General features: G+C 38.1%; 1 pseudogene; it reads right to left on the bottom strand.

Moving 5' to 3' along the window:
* Positions 1-200: 200 nt before the first annotated feature.
* Positions 201-15,934, bottom strand: part of LOC126066741 (lysophospholipid acyltransferase 2-like) — a 39,444-nt pseudogene continuing 23,710 nt past the window's right edge.

The following is a 15,934-nucleotide window of genomic DNA, read 5'->3' as shown; positions in this document are numbered from 1 at the left end:
AAGGATAGGGGAGACTGGACCAGGATGGTGGAATAGTCAGATGCTTCCTCTTGTTTCTCTTACAACAGAGACCTGAAAAACCAAATAAATCGATTTTATATGACAATCTAGGAGCCATGATCATCAAAGACAAAGCTGAAGAGTCAGACTGAGTGGCAGGGAGAAAGAGAGACAATTCAAAAGCAGCAAAGACGTGCCAGTCACGGGGTTGCCAGCACCCTGCTGGCTACATCAGCAGGCTGAGGTGAGCATATCACCATGTTGGGTGAGGCCAGGTGGTGGCGATTCTGCTTAGGCCTCTGAAGCTGGGTGGAAGAGGTGCTGGATCTGCAAAAGTTAAGTGCAAGTGTCTAACTTACTGCACAGGAGCAAAATAACCCCTCCCCCTCCAGGAGTTTCACAATGGAAAAGTGCTTCCTTCCCCTTACCACCCCCGACCCTGCTCTGTTCTGACACCAGCCTGGCAGTATTCAACAACTGCCATGCCACCTAAGCTGGAACTCAGGGCTCTCCACTCCCACACAAGTCTCACAGCTTTAAAAAAACCACCACACACCTAAGCCAGGAACTCAGGACGGGTTGGGAAGCCCTGCCTTTTTGTCCAGCCACTGGCATCAGGGGTCCACAGACTTGCAGCACCCTTCACCCCTGCCTAGATCTGTGTAATCCAATTCAATACCTCATGCCCTCATTAGCATAAAATAACAGGGTATATGCCTGAAGCTCATTTTCAATTGCAGTCGCTAAGGCGAAGCTGCAGATTTGTGACATTTGACACTATCCTGCCCATTAAGCAGGGTCCTCACCCACCCACATCAAGGGCCTGAGGGCTGGTGGTCCCACCCATTCCATCTAGCTACCCATGACAGGGGTCTGAGAATAAATGATGCCTCCTAGCCCCTCCAGCCAACAGCATGGGCTGCTCAAGGACCAGCTGGAATAACTTACCCACTATGCAGTCTAGGGGACAGAGACACACCCTCCACACTTGCCCAGCCCATAGTCCCCTACTGCAGCCAGATATCTGTGCCTGCTCCAAACACCCTTACACAGCCCACACTCAGTGAATAATGACCTGGACACCTGTGTTGCACCTGCACAAGAAAAGAACAGAGTTCTGGGCTCACACACTTAATAGCTGCTCTAATCACCTGGATGCGTAAGAGCTTCAAAGACGCCAATAACCAAAGTAGTTCACATGCTCTGCCTACTTGGGTATATCAAAACAAAACAAAAAGCTAGGACACAGTAAACAAACATAGAATAAATAAATATAATAAATTATCGATGACTTAGAGACAACAGTCGATATTAAATCACATAAAGAAGCAGATCAAGATGGCTCCAGCAAGTGACTAAAATAAAGAACCAGGAAATCTTCCAGAGGAAGATAAGGTCATGGAATTACCTGAGATAGAATTTAAAAGACTAACATACAGAGCTCTCCAAAAGATCAGGAAGGAGATCAGGCAAAACTCAGACCGAATCAAGGAACACACAGACAAAGCAATAGAGGAATTCAGGGAAATTATACAAGAAAAAAATGACAAAGTTAACAGGCTGCTAGAAACCATAGAGAGAAAGTAACTAGAAATCCAAAAGATTAACAATAAAATTTCAGAACTCAAGACAAGATCATAGGAGCAGAATTAAGGCAATGGAAGTCAGAAATAGTGAGATTAAAGATAAATGCCTTGACAGCAATTTATTTGAAGAAAAATCAGAAAAAAAGAATTAAAAAAAATGAAGAAAACCTAAGAATCATGTGGGACACTATCAAGAGGAAAAACCTGTGGCTGATCAGAGTACCAGAACAGTAGGGCATGACAGAAAACAGAGAGAGAAATTGTTGAAGATTTACTGGCAGAAAATTTCCCTGATACCATGAAAGACAAGAAGATATCTATCTATGCTCAACGAACCCCACACAGTTTAGATACCAAAAGAAAGTCACCAAGATATATCATAATCAAACTTGCAAAAACCAAAGACAAAGATAGAATCTTTAGAGTGGCCAGGGATAAATGAAAAGTCACCTACAAAGGAGAACCAATAAGACTAAGCTCTGACTATTCAGCAGAAACCATGCAGGCAAAAAGGCAATGGGATGACATATATAAAGCCTTGAAGGAAAAAAAAATGCCAGCCAAGAATTATATATCCAGCAAAATTGTCTCTCAAATATGATAGTGAAATTAGGTCATTTTCAGATAAACAGAAGTTAAGGGAATTTGTAAAAACCAAACCAAAATTATAAGAAATATTAAAGGTAGCCCTTCGGTTAGAGAACCAACAATATCAGACAACAACCCAAGACTAGAACACAGGACATATCAACCAGTTATCAACCCAGATAGGGAAGTTGCAAAAACAAGTCATAGCAGAAAGACTGAAAATAGGGAACCAGAGACCTCGATACATAAACAATGACAACATCAAAACAAAAGAGAGGGAATAAACAGTGTAGACAAGAACTTGCATATGGAGAGGAAGTTAAGGCAGTATCAAGAAATAAAAGACTGGTTTAAAATTAGAAAAATAAAGGCCAATTTTAAGGTAATCACAAAGGAAGCTAACAAATCTACCCAACAAAATACAAAGAAGAAAAACATAAAGACTCAGCAAACACAAAATCAACAACAATAAAAAAAGATGAAAAGAAAATACATAAATACAAATGACTCAGCACAGAAAATTAAGCAGAACAAAGAAACTGTCAACACCACACACACACACACACACACACAAATCAAAATGACAACAGTAAACTCATACCTATCAATAATTACACTGAATGTAAATGGACTAAATACACCAGTAAAGAGACAGAGAGTGGTAGAATGGACTAAAAAAAAATGATCCTTCTTTATGTTGCCTACAAGAGACACAACTTAGACTCAAAGACACAAACAAACTAAAACTCAAAAGACAGAAAAAATATATATCAAGCAAACAACAACCAAAAAAGAGTGGGAGTGGCAATATTAATCTCTAACAAGATAGACTTTGAAGCAAAATCCACCACAAAGGATAAGGAAGGACACTATACAATGATTAGAAAGTCAATACACCAGGAGGACATAACCATAATAAATACATATAACTCTGTCAGGCTCCTAAATATGTAAAAAAAAAAAAAAAAAAACTCTAAAACCCAAAATCCAAACCCATTGCCGTCAAGTCAATTCTGATTCATAGCGACCCTATAGGACAGGGTAGAACCAATAGGGTTTCCAAGGAGTGCCTGATGAATTTGAATTGTGACCTAAACAAACCCTAACAGCATTGAAAAGAGAAATAGCTTCACAGTAATAGTAGGAAACTTCGACTCATCATTCTTGGTGAAGGACAGAACATCTAGAAAGAAACTCAGTAAAGATATGGAAGATCTAAATGCCACAGTCAATCAACTCGACTTCACAGACATATAGAGAACACTCCACCCAAAAGCACACACACATGAAACATTCTCCAGAATATACCACATTTTAGGCCACAAAGCAAGTCTTAACAGAATCCAAAACATCAAAATATTACAAAACATCAAAATATTACAAAACATCTTTTCTGACCATAATGCCATAAAGGGAGAAATCAATAAGAGAAACAGCAAGGAAAAAAAATCAAATACATGGGAACTGAATAACACCTTGCTCAAAAACTACTGAGATATAGAAATCAATTACAGAATAAAGAAATTAACAGAATCAAATAAGAATGAAAACACGTCTTACCAGAACCTTTGGGACACAGCAAAAGCAGTGCTTAGAGGTCAATTTATAGCAATAAAGCACACAACCAAAAAGAAGAAAGGGCCAAAATCAAACATTAGCCCTACAGCTGGAACAAATAGAAAGAGAGCAGCAAAAAAAAAAAAAAAAAAAGCCCTTGGGCACCAGAAAAAAGAAAATAATAAAGATTAGAGCAGAAATAAATGAAATAGAGAATACAAAATCAATTGAAGTAATTAACGTCATGGTTAGGATTGTGTGTTAACTTGTCTAGGCCAGGATTCTCAGTATCTTGACAGTTACATAATGCCATGATCACTTTCCTATTGAAATTTGATCATTCTCATGATGGAATCTGCTGAGTGGTACTGGTGGGGGTGGGGCCTGTGGCTGCTCACTGCCCCCTCAGCCTTCATCTCTCCACCCTCCTCTGCCTACTTCCTTTCTGCTCACCTTGCTGGGCCTTTGCTTGCTCTAGATTGTGCAACTGGCTTCTGTTTGTCTGACCTCCAGTTCTTGGGACTGGAGCTAGCAACTTGTCTGTCAATCTTGAGATCTGCTGATCTTCACAGTCTGCTACAGCCTGCTCTCCAGCTTGCCGATCTTGGGTTCACCAGCCCCTGTAGCCATGTGAGTCAAGAGAATCCTCTTCTCTGCTCCCATGGACTTGGGACTTTACCCAGCCTCTAAAAACTGCACAAGCCATTTCCTTGAACTCTCTCTCTCTCTCTCTCTATACACATATATCTATGTATGTATGTATTTAAGACAGTCAACAAGACCAAAAGTTGGTTCGTTGAAAAGATCAACAATATCAAAACACCACTGGCCAAACTGACAAAAGAAAAACAAGAGAGAAAGCAAATAACCTGAATAAGAAATGAAATGGGTGATATTGCAACAGATCCAACTGAAATAAAAAGGATCATAACAGAATACTATGAAAAATTGTACTCTATCAAATTTGAAAACCTAGAAGAAATGGATAAATGTCTTGAAACACACTACCTACCTGAACTAACACAAACGGAGGTAGAAAAACTAAATAAACCTATAACAAAAGAAGAGATTGAATAGGTAATTAAGAAAAAAAAATCCAAAAAAAAAAAAGCCATGGCCTTGGTGGCTTCACTGGAGAATTCTACCAGACTTTCAGAGAAGAGTTAACACCACTACTACTAAAGGTATTTTCAGAGAATAAAACAGGAATACTTCTGAACCCATTCTATAAACCAAGCATAACCCTGACACTAAAACCAGGTAAAGATACCACAAAAAAAGAAAATTACAGTCCAATATCCCTCATGAACATAGATACAAAAATTCTCAAAAAAACTTCTACCCAATAGAATCCAACAGTATATCAAAAAAATAATTCATCATGACCAAGTGGAATTCATACTAGCTATGCAGGGATGCAGGGATGGTTCAACATTAGAAAATCAATCAATGTAATCCATCACATAAATAAAACAAAGGATAAGAACTGCATGATCTTACCAGCTGATGCAGAAAAGGCATTAGACAAAGTCCAATGCCCATTTATGATAAAAACTCATTGCAAAAAAGGAATAAAGGAAAATTCCTTGACATAACAAAAGGAATTTATACAAAGCCAACAGCCAACATCATTCTAAATGGAGGCTGAAAGCATTCCCCTTGAGAACGAGAACCAGACAAGGATGCTCTTCATCACCACTCTTATTCAACACTGTGCCAGAACTCCTAGCCAGAGCAATAGGTGCGAAAAAGAAATAGAGCATTCAAATTACTAAGGAAGAAGTAAAAGTATCCTTATTCACAGATGATACGATTTTACATACAGAAAACCCCAAAGAATTCACAAGAAAACTGCTGGAACTCATAGAAGATTTCAGCAATGAATCAGGATACAAGATAAACATATAAAAATCAATTGGATTTCTCTACACCAACAAAGAGAATTTCAAAAAGGAAATCACCAAATCAATATCATTTACAATAGCTCCCAAGAAGATAAAGTACTTAGGAGTAAATCTAACCAGAGAAGTAAAAGACCTATAAAAAGAAAACTACAAAACACTACTGCAAGAAACCAAAAGAAACATACATAAGCGGAAAAAGATAGCATGCTCATGGATAGGAAGACTCAACATTGTGAAAATGTCAATTCTACCCAAAGTGATCTACAGATACAATGCAATCCTGATTCATATTCCAATGGAATTTTTATAACAAGATGGAGAAACAAATCACCAACTTCATACGGAAAGGCAAGAGGCTCTGGATAAGTAAAGCATTATTGAAGAAGAACAAAGTGGGAGGCCTCACATTACCTGATTTTAGAACCTATTATACCACCAGGGTAATCAAAACAGCCTGGTACTGGTACAACAACAGATACATAGACCAATGGAACAGAACTGAGAAGCCAGACATAAATCTATCCACATATGAGCAGCTGATATTTGACAAAGGCCCAAAGTCTGTTAAATGGGGAAAAGATAGTCTCTTTAACAAGTACTGCTGGCATAACAGGATATCCATCTGCAAAAAATGAAACAAGACCCATACCTCATACCATGTACAAAAACTAACTCAAAATGGATCAAAGACCTAAACATAAAATCTAAATTGATGAAGATCATGGAAGAGAAAATAGGGACAATGCTAGGAGCCCTAACACATGCCATAAATAGTATATAAACCATAACTAACAATGCACAAATACCAGAAGAGAAACTAGGTAACTGGGAGCTTCTAAAAATCAAACACACGCTCATCAAAAGACTTCACCAAAAGGGTAAAAAGACAACCTACAGACTGTGAAAAAATTTTTGGCTACGACATATCCAATAAAGGTCAAATCTCTAAAACCTACAAGACATTGCAACACCTCAACTACAAAAAGATAAATAATCCAATTAAAAAATGGGCAAAGGATATGAACAGACATTTCACCATAGAAGACATTCAGGCAGCTAACAGGCACATGAGGAAATGCTCACAATCATTAGTCATTAGAGAAATGCAAATCAAATCTAAAATGAGATACCATCTCACCCCAACAAGGCTGGTCCTAATCCAAAAAACAAAAAATAATAAATGTGGGAGAGGTTGTGGAGAGCTTGGAACATTTACGCACTGCTGGTGGGAATATAAAATGGTACAACCATTTTGGAAAACGATTTGATGCTTCCTTAAAAAGCTAGAAATAGAAATATCATGCAATACAGCAATCCCACTCATAGGACTATATCTTAGAGAAATAAGAGCCATCACACAAATAGACATATGCACACCCATGTTCATTGCAGCATTGTTCACAATAGCAAAAAGATGGAAACAACCTAGGTGCCCATCAACAGATGAATGAATAAACTATGGTACATATATATAATGGAATACTGCGTAACGATAAAGAACAATGATGAATCTGTGAAACATTTCACAAAACGGATGAATCTGGAGGGCATTATGCTGAGTGAAATTAGTCACAAAAGGACAAATATTGTATGAGGCCACTATTACAAGAACTCACAGAAAAAAAGCATTTTTTGATGGTTTTGAGAGCTGGGAGGGAGGAGGGGAATTCTCTAATAGATAGTAGACAAGGATCAACTTTGGTAAAGGGAAGGACAACACACAATACAGGGGAAGTCAGCACAACTGGACCAAAGCAAAATCTAAGAAGTTTGCTGGGCACATCCAAACACTTTGAGGGACAGAATAGCTGGGGCTGGGGTCTGGAGACCATGGTTTCAGGGGACATCTAAGTCAATTGGCTTTACAAAGTTTATCAAGAAAATGTTCTGCATCTCACTTTGGTGAGTGGTATCTGGGGTCTTAAAAGCTTCTGAGCAGCCGTCTAAGATGCATCAATTGGTCCCATCCCACTTGGAGCAAAGGAGAATGAAGAAAGCCAAGGACACAAGGAAAATATTAGCCCAAGAGACTCAAGGACCACATAAACCACAGACTTCACCATCCTGAGACCAGAAGAACTAAATGATTCCTGGCTACCACCAGTGATCGCCCTGACGAGGAAATGCAAGAGAGAGTCCCTGATGAAATGGGAGAAAATGTGGAACAGAACTCAAATTCACTTAAAAACACCAGACTTGATGGTCTGACATAGACTGGAGTAACCCCCAAAACTATGGCCCCCGGAAGCTCTGTTAACCCAGAACTGAAGCCATTCCCAAAGCCCACTCTCCAGATAAAGATTAGACAGCGCTATCAAACAAAAAGTAATACACGTGACGAGTGTGCTTCTTAGCTCAGTTAGATACACGAGACCAAATGGGTGGCTCCTGTCCAGAGGCAGGATGAGAAGGCAGGAAGCGACAGGAACTGGTTGAATGGACACAGGGAACCTAGGGTGGAAAGGGGGAGTGTGCTGTCACATTATAGGGATTGCAACTAATGCCACAAAACAATATGTGTATAAATTTTTACATGAGAAATTAACTTGAGCTGTAAACTTTCACCTAAAACACAATTAAAAAAACTAAAGAATAGAAAAAGATATGTCATGTAAATATTAATCAAAAGAAAGCAGGAGTGGCTGTATTAATACCAGATAATGTAGACTTCAGAACAAAGGAAACTATCAGAGACAGAGCGCTATATTACATAACGATAAAAGGGCCAATCCACCAGAAGGACATGATAGTCCTGGATATGTATGTACCAAACAGGGCTGAAATATATGTGAAGCAAAAACTGGTGGAATTGAGAGGAGAAATATACAAATCTACCATGATAGTAGTGTTGGCTAAGAATATTGAATATGCCACGGACTGCAAAAAGAACAAAGAAATCTGTCTTGTTAGAAGTATAACCAGAATGTTCCTTAGAAGCAAGGATGGCAAGACTACGTCTCAGACAATTTAGACATGTTACCAGGAGGGACCAGTCCCAGGAGAAGGACATCATGCCTGATAAAGTAGAGGGTCATCAAAAAAGAGGAAGACCCTCAACGAGATGAACTGACACAGTGGCTACAACAATGCGCTCAAGCATAATAATGATTGTGAGGATGGCACAGGACCAGGCAGTGTTTCATTCTGTTATACATAAGGTCCCTATGAGTTGGAACCGACTCGTTGGTAACTAACAACAATCATGATATTTAGAGACTTCAATATCAATCTTTCAACAATCAATGGAAGAATTATAAGGAAAATCAGCAAAAACAGAAAACATAACACCATCAACCAACAGGATCTGATTGACATTTATAGAACACTCAACAATAGCACAATTCACATTTTTTCTAAGCACCTATGAAACATATACCAAGGTAGACCATATCTAAGAACCTAGTGCCGTTGAGTCGATTCCGACTTATACTGACCCTACAGGACAGAGTAGAACTGCCCCATAGAGTTTACGAGGAGCGCCTGGCGGATTTGAACTGCCAACCCTTTGGTTAACAGGTGTAGCACTTAACCACCATGCCACCAGAGTTTCCAGACCATATCTAGACCATAAAAGAAACCTCAACAAATTAAAAAAAATTGAAATACAGAATGTACTCTTTGACCACAACAGAAGCAAACCATAAATTAATTACCGAAACATAACAGGAAAATCTGCAAATATTTGGAAATTAAACAATACACTTCTAAATAATTCATGGTTCAAAGAGGAAGTTTTAAGGGAAATAATGAAAATACAATGAATTTCATGAAAATAGAAGTATAATGTCTAAAAATTTGTGGGGACACAGCTAAGGTTGTGCTGAGGAAAAAAAAAAGCTATAGCATTAAATGGTTGCATTAGAAAATAGGAAGTGTCTCAAATCCATCTAAGATCACATCTCAGAACCTGGAAAAAGAAAGGTAAACCAAAAGTGAGTGGAACGAAGGAGCAGAATTCAAATAAACTGGTAACAGAAAAACTATAGAGAAAGTCAATGAAAAAAACTGATTCTTTGAAAATATCAATAAAATTGACAAACCACTAGAAAGACTAACAAAGAAAAACAAAGAGAGGACACAAATTACCAATACCAGGAATTACAAATACCATGATGTCACTACAGACCTTATAGACATCAAAAAGAACAAAAAAGATTATAAGGAAATTCTACAAACAACTTTCCACACATAAATATGACAACTTAGATGGAATGGCTTAATTCCTCAAAAAGTACAAACTATCACAACTCAACAAATATAAAATAAATAATTTTAGAAGCCCTATAACTATTAAGGAACTTGAATTTATAATTTCAAAAACTCCTCAAAATATATACCCAAACCTAGATAGTTTCAATGAAAAATTCTATCAAATGGTTAAAGAATTAACATCAATTTTGCATATATCTTCCAGGAAATAGAAGAGGAAGGAACACTCTCAATCCATTTTATGAAGCTAGTATTTCTCTGATACCAAAACCAAAGATAGTACAAAAAAGGAAAACTACAGTATTTTTATGCAAAATCATGTAAGCCTTCTATGTTTGTTTGCCAACTGCACCCTCCCCCTGTGAGGTATTTTCATAAGTGTTGCTATGCCAGTTTTTTTTTTACATGTTGCTGTAAAAAATATATATTAGTATAGTGTGCTTACAAAACATTCTGCAGGGGGAAGGGCAAAAAAAGTTGGTATAATGGTGCTTACGAAAATACCTTGAAAGGGGTGGGCACAGTAGGCAAACATGCAGAAGGCGTGCATTATTTGCATAAAAACATGGTACAGACCAATATTGCTTGTGGAAATAGATATAAAAATTCTTAATGAAAGATTGCTGTTGTTGTGTGCCATCAAGTCAGTTCCAACTCATTGTGAACTCAAGACATAGCAGCACTGCCCCATAGAGTTTTCTAGGCTGTAATCTTTATGGAAGCAGATAGCCAGGTCTTTCTTCCATGCAGCCACTGGGTGGGTTCAGACCACCAACCTTTTGGTTAGCAGCTGATCACTTAACCGTTGCACCACCAAGGCTTCTAAACAAAATATTAGCAAATAGAACTCAACAATGTAAAAAAAGAATTATATCCCATGACCAAATGAGGTTTACAGGAATACAAGGCTAGTTCAATATTGGAATATTAATCAATGGAATCCACCATATTAACAAACTAGAAAAGAAAAAAATCACATGATTATATTGCTTGATGAGATAAAGTACTTGCCAAAATTCAACACGAAATTTGCCAGTTTCGTAAAAAAGTACACATGCAGCTACCATGCAACTGGGTAATTGCACTCATTGGGATATATTCCAGAAAAATGAAAATTTATATTCACACAAAACCTGTACACAAATGTTCACTGCAGTTTTATTTGGGATAGCCAATAATTGGAAACACCTCAGATGTACTTCAGCAGATGAATGATTAAACAAAATGTGGTACATCCACACCACGAAATATTACTCAGCAATAAAAAGGAGTGAACTATTGATACACACAAGAAGCTGGATAAATCTCCAAGAGAATTTTCATGAGTGAAAAATGCCAAACACAAAAGATTATATACAATATGATTCCATTTATTTAACATTCTTGAAATGACAAAATTATAGAAAGGAAAAACAGACGAGTGGTTACTAGAGGGCAGGGGGAAGTGGGTGTGGCTATAAAATGGCAGTATGAAGGGTACTGTGGAAATAAAAATGTTCCATATCAATATCAATATCCTGGTTATAATATTGTACTATAGTTTTACAATATGTTATTATTGTAAACTGGGTAAAGTGTACACTGGATCTGTCTGAACCGTTTCTTAGTGAATCTACAACTATTTCTAAATAAAGTCTTTTTATTTATTTTTTAAAGTATGTTATTAATTTCTGCTTCTTAAGGATGGATGCTAGAATATAGCTTTGGGGACAGACTGTTTTTCATTCTGGGATGACCAGTCTTTGGACCTTTTGGTCATGCAAACATAAAACAAATAAAAAATCCATTGCCGTCAAGTCGATTCCAACTATTATCAACCCTACAGAACGGAGTAGAACTGGCCCCATAGGTTTCTAAGGCTGAAATCTTTACGGAACCTGTATCCCAAAGGGTGGCTGCTGGGTTCCAACCACTGCACCTTTTGGTTAGTAGCAGAGCACTTAACCACTGCACCACCAGGGCCCCCTCATAAAGCAAATACCCATTCATATATATAGAAAATAAAAACCAAACCTGTTGCCATCAAGTCAATTTCAACTCATACGGACCTTGTAGGACAGAGTACAACTACCCCATAGGGTTTCCAAGGAGTGGCTGGTGGATTTGAACCGCAGACTTCTTGGTTAGTAGCCTGAGCTCTTAACCACTTCACCACCAGGGCTCCATACACGTAGAGAAGGTCTAAAAAGAGTGAAACCTGAATTCTGAGAACTTAGACTGCCTAGGTAGTTGTTCTACAGTCACGCGCCGCATAACATCCATTCCAGCAACATCAACCACATATACATCCATGGTCCCATAAGGCTTTGCGTTTAAGGTTATGATAGAGTTCAGAAATCCCAGTCAGAGAACAGGAAGTAGTAGACATAACCTCAGAAACAAAGAAAAAAATCTCCAAGCTGTTAAATGACTGGCTTTACTGAAAGCTGCAAAGCTAACAAAAATGTGAGAGGGACCCATATCTGATACGGAGAAACTGCTAAAGACGTGGTTTGAGAACCAAACACAAAAGCGAATCCCTCTTAGCACGTTGAATATTCCTGCTAAGGCATGAAAGTTGTTCAAGATGCTTAAAGAAAAAGCAGGACCAGACTACGTACGATACTGAGTTTCGTGCTTGCTCTGGGTGGTTCAAGTGCTTCAAACAACGTTTTTCGCTGCATGATGTGAAAGTGAGCAGTGAGTCTGTGGGTGCTGATGCGAAGGCAGCAGCAGAATTGTTGAAACCTTAGATAAACTGGGTGTTTGCTCAATGTCCAAATCACATAATGTCCTATTTCACAGAATGTACTGAGGACATTAAGCAACACATGACTGTATTTAATAGTATAAATATGGTATATCTTTAAGCAGAACAGGGTCTTAGCAAATATTTAGAGGGAAAAGCAATTTTCTCTGAATGGCTTTTGACTGTTCATGACCTGTAAATTATTTTCCTTTCCTGGGAAGTGTGTCTGTCTTTGTCACAGCAGTTGTTTGCAGAAGACCTGAATTTAAGGACTATAAAAAAGATATACAGACATGACCTTTACCACATGCTGGAGGAGAAACCGAAAAAGAAACAGGCTGAATTTGGGAATTCCTATTTTTGATGTTATTTAGGGCTAAATAATCTAGAATATTTAGATGCTGATCTAATAAATTCTGATGTAAATTAAGTGTAGCCAGTGAAGATCACAGGTCAACCTCTGTGGTTAGTGTTCCGGGTGTTAATCCCAGGAGGGGTCTGACCTGGAAATGTAGACTCTCTGGGGTGGAGGGGTGGGACTTTGACTGGAGAGAAAAAAAACTCTCTCTCTAGGGATCTCTTGAGGGGATTTAAATACTTCCAGGCTGAGCTATAGGGTGGCTATAGGGTTGCTACGAGTCGGAATCGACTTGACCGCAATGGGTTTGGTTTCCGTTTGGATTTTTAGACTGAGCTATAAGGCTGCCCTGAGTCAGAATCCACTCGATGGCAACAGGGTTTGGCTTTTTTGTTTGTTTTAGGCTGAGCTAGAGAGGGAGCAGTCTCTTTAGCAGCCCTGAGATATCCTGATGATATCTCACCAGGGGCTGATGGTCCTAGAGGTTCTGAAGTGAATTCACGACACATCTTGTCGTGAATGTAAGTTATTCTTTGTGTTACTTCCCGGCATTCCCTCCCGCCACAATCTTCCATGAAGTTTTGTGGGAAGTTGCACCTAGGTCTCTCCTGTGCGAGATTATAGAGGAATTGTTTTTTGCCTTGGTCTGAGCAGAAAAGGGTACAGAGGGGGCCCTGCCCTCTTATGCAAAGTCAGACAGGTGGTACAAACATCTTTGTGCAGCAGGGCAGTAACCCCACCGGGTCACTGACCACAGAAGCAGCAGTGTGACAGCTTGCACAAAGCCCAAATGGAAACACATGGAAGACTTGTTTCTCAAAACAGCACCCTTGGGAACCCAGGAAAAGATGGTGAAGGCTTTGAAGGAAGAGCCAGTTTCCTCCCATCAGGTTGGTCCGTGAGACCGGAGTTCACATTATTTGGGTATTTGGAGGAAATGTGACCATGTTTTGTAGTCATTGGTTGTTGAGGCTGGGACATTTGAATTTCACTTATTTATGAGAAAAGATCACTCTTGCCTTTCCAATAACAGTGTCTTTTCATTAGAAGCCTGAAATAGCAGGGTTTTTCTCTGCTCTTCCATTCCTTTGAAACCCTACTCATAATTAGCTTCCCACAACCTCTCCTAGGTTTCTTTCACCATTACTCATCGTCCTGGTCTACTTGTGTTCCAGATTACTTTCTTAGCCTCCATGGATTTCGCCACTTTTGGCATCATTTTGTTGTTTTAAGTCCATATTGCTAATCTTCGGGGAACATAGGAATTACAGGTAGTCCTGACTACTTACGTAGCTGAGTTACAACAAAGTGCACATACAACGGTCTGGTTTTTTTTTTTTTTTTTCTGTACATGTTAATAATATGGAAACCCTGGTGGCATAGTGGTTAAGAGCTATGGCTACTAACCAAGAGGTCGGCAGTTCAAATCCGTCAGGCGCTCCTTGGAAACTCTGTGGGGCAGTTCTACTCTGTCCTATAGGGTCGCTATGAGTTGGAATTGATTAGACAGCAGTGGGTTTGGTTTTTTTTTTTTTTTTGGTTTGGTTAATAATATGTAGGTATTAAAATATATCTGTAAGTTTATATGTAATGTTTCCAACCCCAAAGACAAATAAAGATTGTATTTATAAAGAAACTGATAATAAAAGGAAGTAATAATGAAAACTAAAATAATAATAATAAGATATATAACTTCTATCAAAATCGACTCACCACAGAGTCGCTGGAATGGAACCCTTTGTAAGTCACAGACTATCTGCACAGTAAAACCTGCAAAAACTGAAACCTGCGTAAGATGGAAACTTGTCAGAGAAGGAAAACTCAAATTCAAATATTTTCCACTAAAACAAGTAATAGAAAAATGGTAAGCCTGCACTCTATTGAAAGCAGTAAACTTTTGAGACCTAGAAAAACAAGGCAGTCGGGTCAAGTTCCAGCTCCCACAGTTTTCACTATATTACTTTCTCTTCATTAGTGTTTCAATGCTTCCAAGTTAATCTGATCTGTTCACAGATGTTCTTAAACTAAAGTCTGTGGCTGTGAGGTCTCATGGATAAAATTTAAGGGGTCCATGAATTTGGACAGAAAAAAATTTACATCTTTATATTTGCTAACCTCTTACAGAAATATTTCCTTCAATTATTAACACAAGCAATGAATCACCACATTCGAGAATGTTATATAAATGGAATCATACTGTATATAATTCTTGATACTTACAGGATCCAGTCATTATAAAATAAAAATTCTACTGATTTTCATACAATTGATTTAGCAATTGAATCAGTTGTTGTTATATACTGCTGAGTAGGTTCCAACCCATAGTGAAATCCCGAGGTGAACCAGTAAAAACTTTAATTACGCACCATTTATGAAATTTCTACGCTTTGGGACCTGAAGTCAATTCTATCTTTAGAATAAATACAAGATATTCACTCCTTTCAAAACTGTTTCACCAATTTATAATAATGTTGTCTTTAGAAAGTCCATTTTGTTTTCTTGTTTTATTTCTTTTTAAGTGTCTTATAACAAAGAAAGGAAAAAAATTTAGATCCCTTCATGTAAATTATCCTATCAAAAATAAGCATATCTTGTAATAACACATTTCTGAATTCACATTCCCCATGAAAAAACTTGTCTTTGCTCCATGATTGTGCTGTGCTTTACAATTTTAAGTAATTCTGAATCACACTGTCACTGGAAAAGATAATAAATAGTCACTGTTATTTTATTTTTATATTTAGGCATTAACCTGTTGCCATCGAGTCAATTCAGACTCAGAGCAACCCTACAGGACAGAGTATAACTGCCCCATAAGGTTTCCAAGGAACGGCTGGTGGATTCAAACCGCCAACCTTTTGGTTAGCAGCCGTAGCTCTTAACCACTACACCACCATCTGGACATTAGGAATTCCAAAATGTTACTGAGATAAATATGCCTATTACATCCTTTAAATGTTAGTAGCTGCGAAAATATGCTAGGTTTTAATAATCCTCCTGGAGT

The sequence above is a fragment of the Elephas maximus genome, chromosome 2 (assembly GCF_024166365.1).
Source record: "Elephas maximus indicus isolate mEleMax1 chromosome 2, mEleMax1 primary haplotype, whole genome shotgun sequence".
Taxonomy (NCBI): domain Eukaryota; kingdom Metazoa; phylum Chordata; class Mammalia; order Proboscidea; family Elephantidae; genus Elephas; species Elephas maximus.
This window is presented reverse-complemented; position numbering and strand designations above follow the sequence as displayed.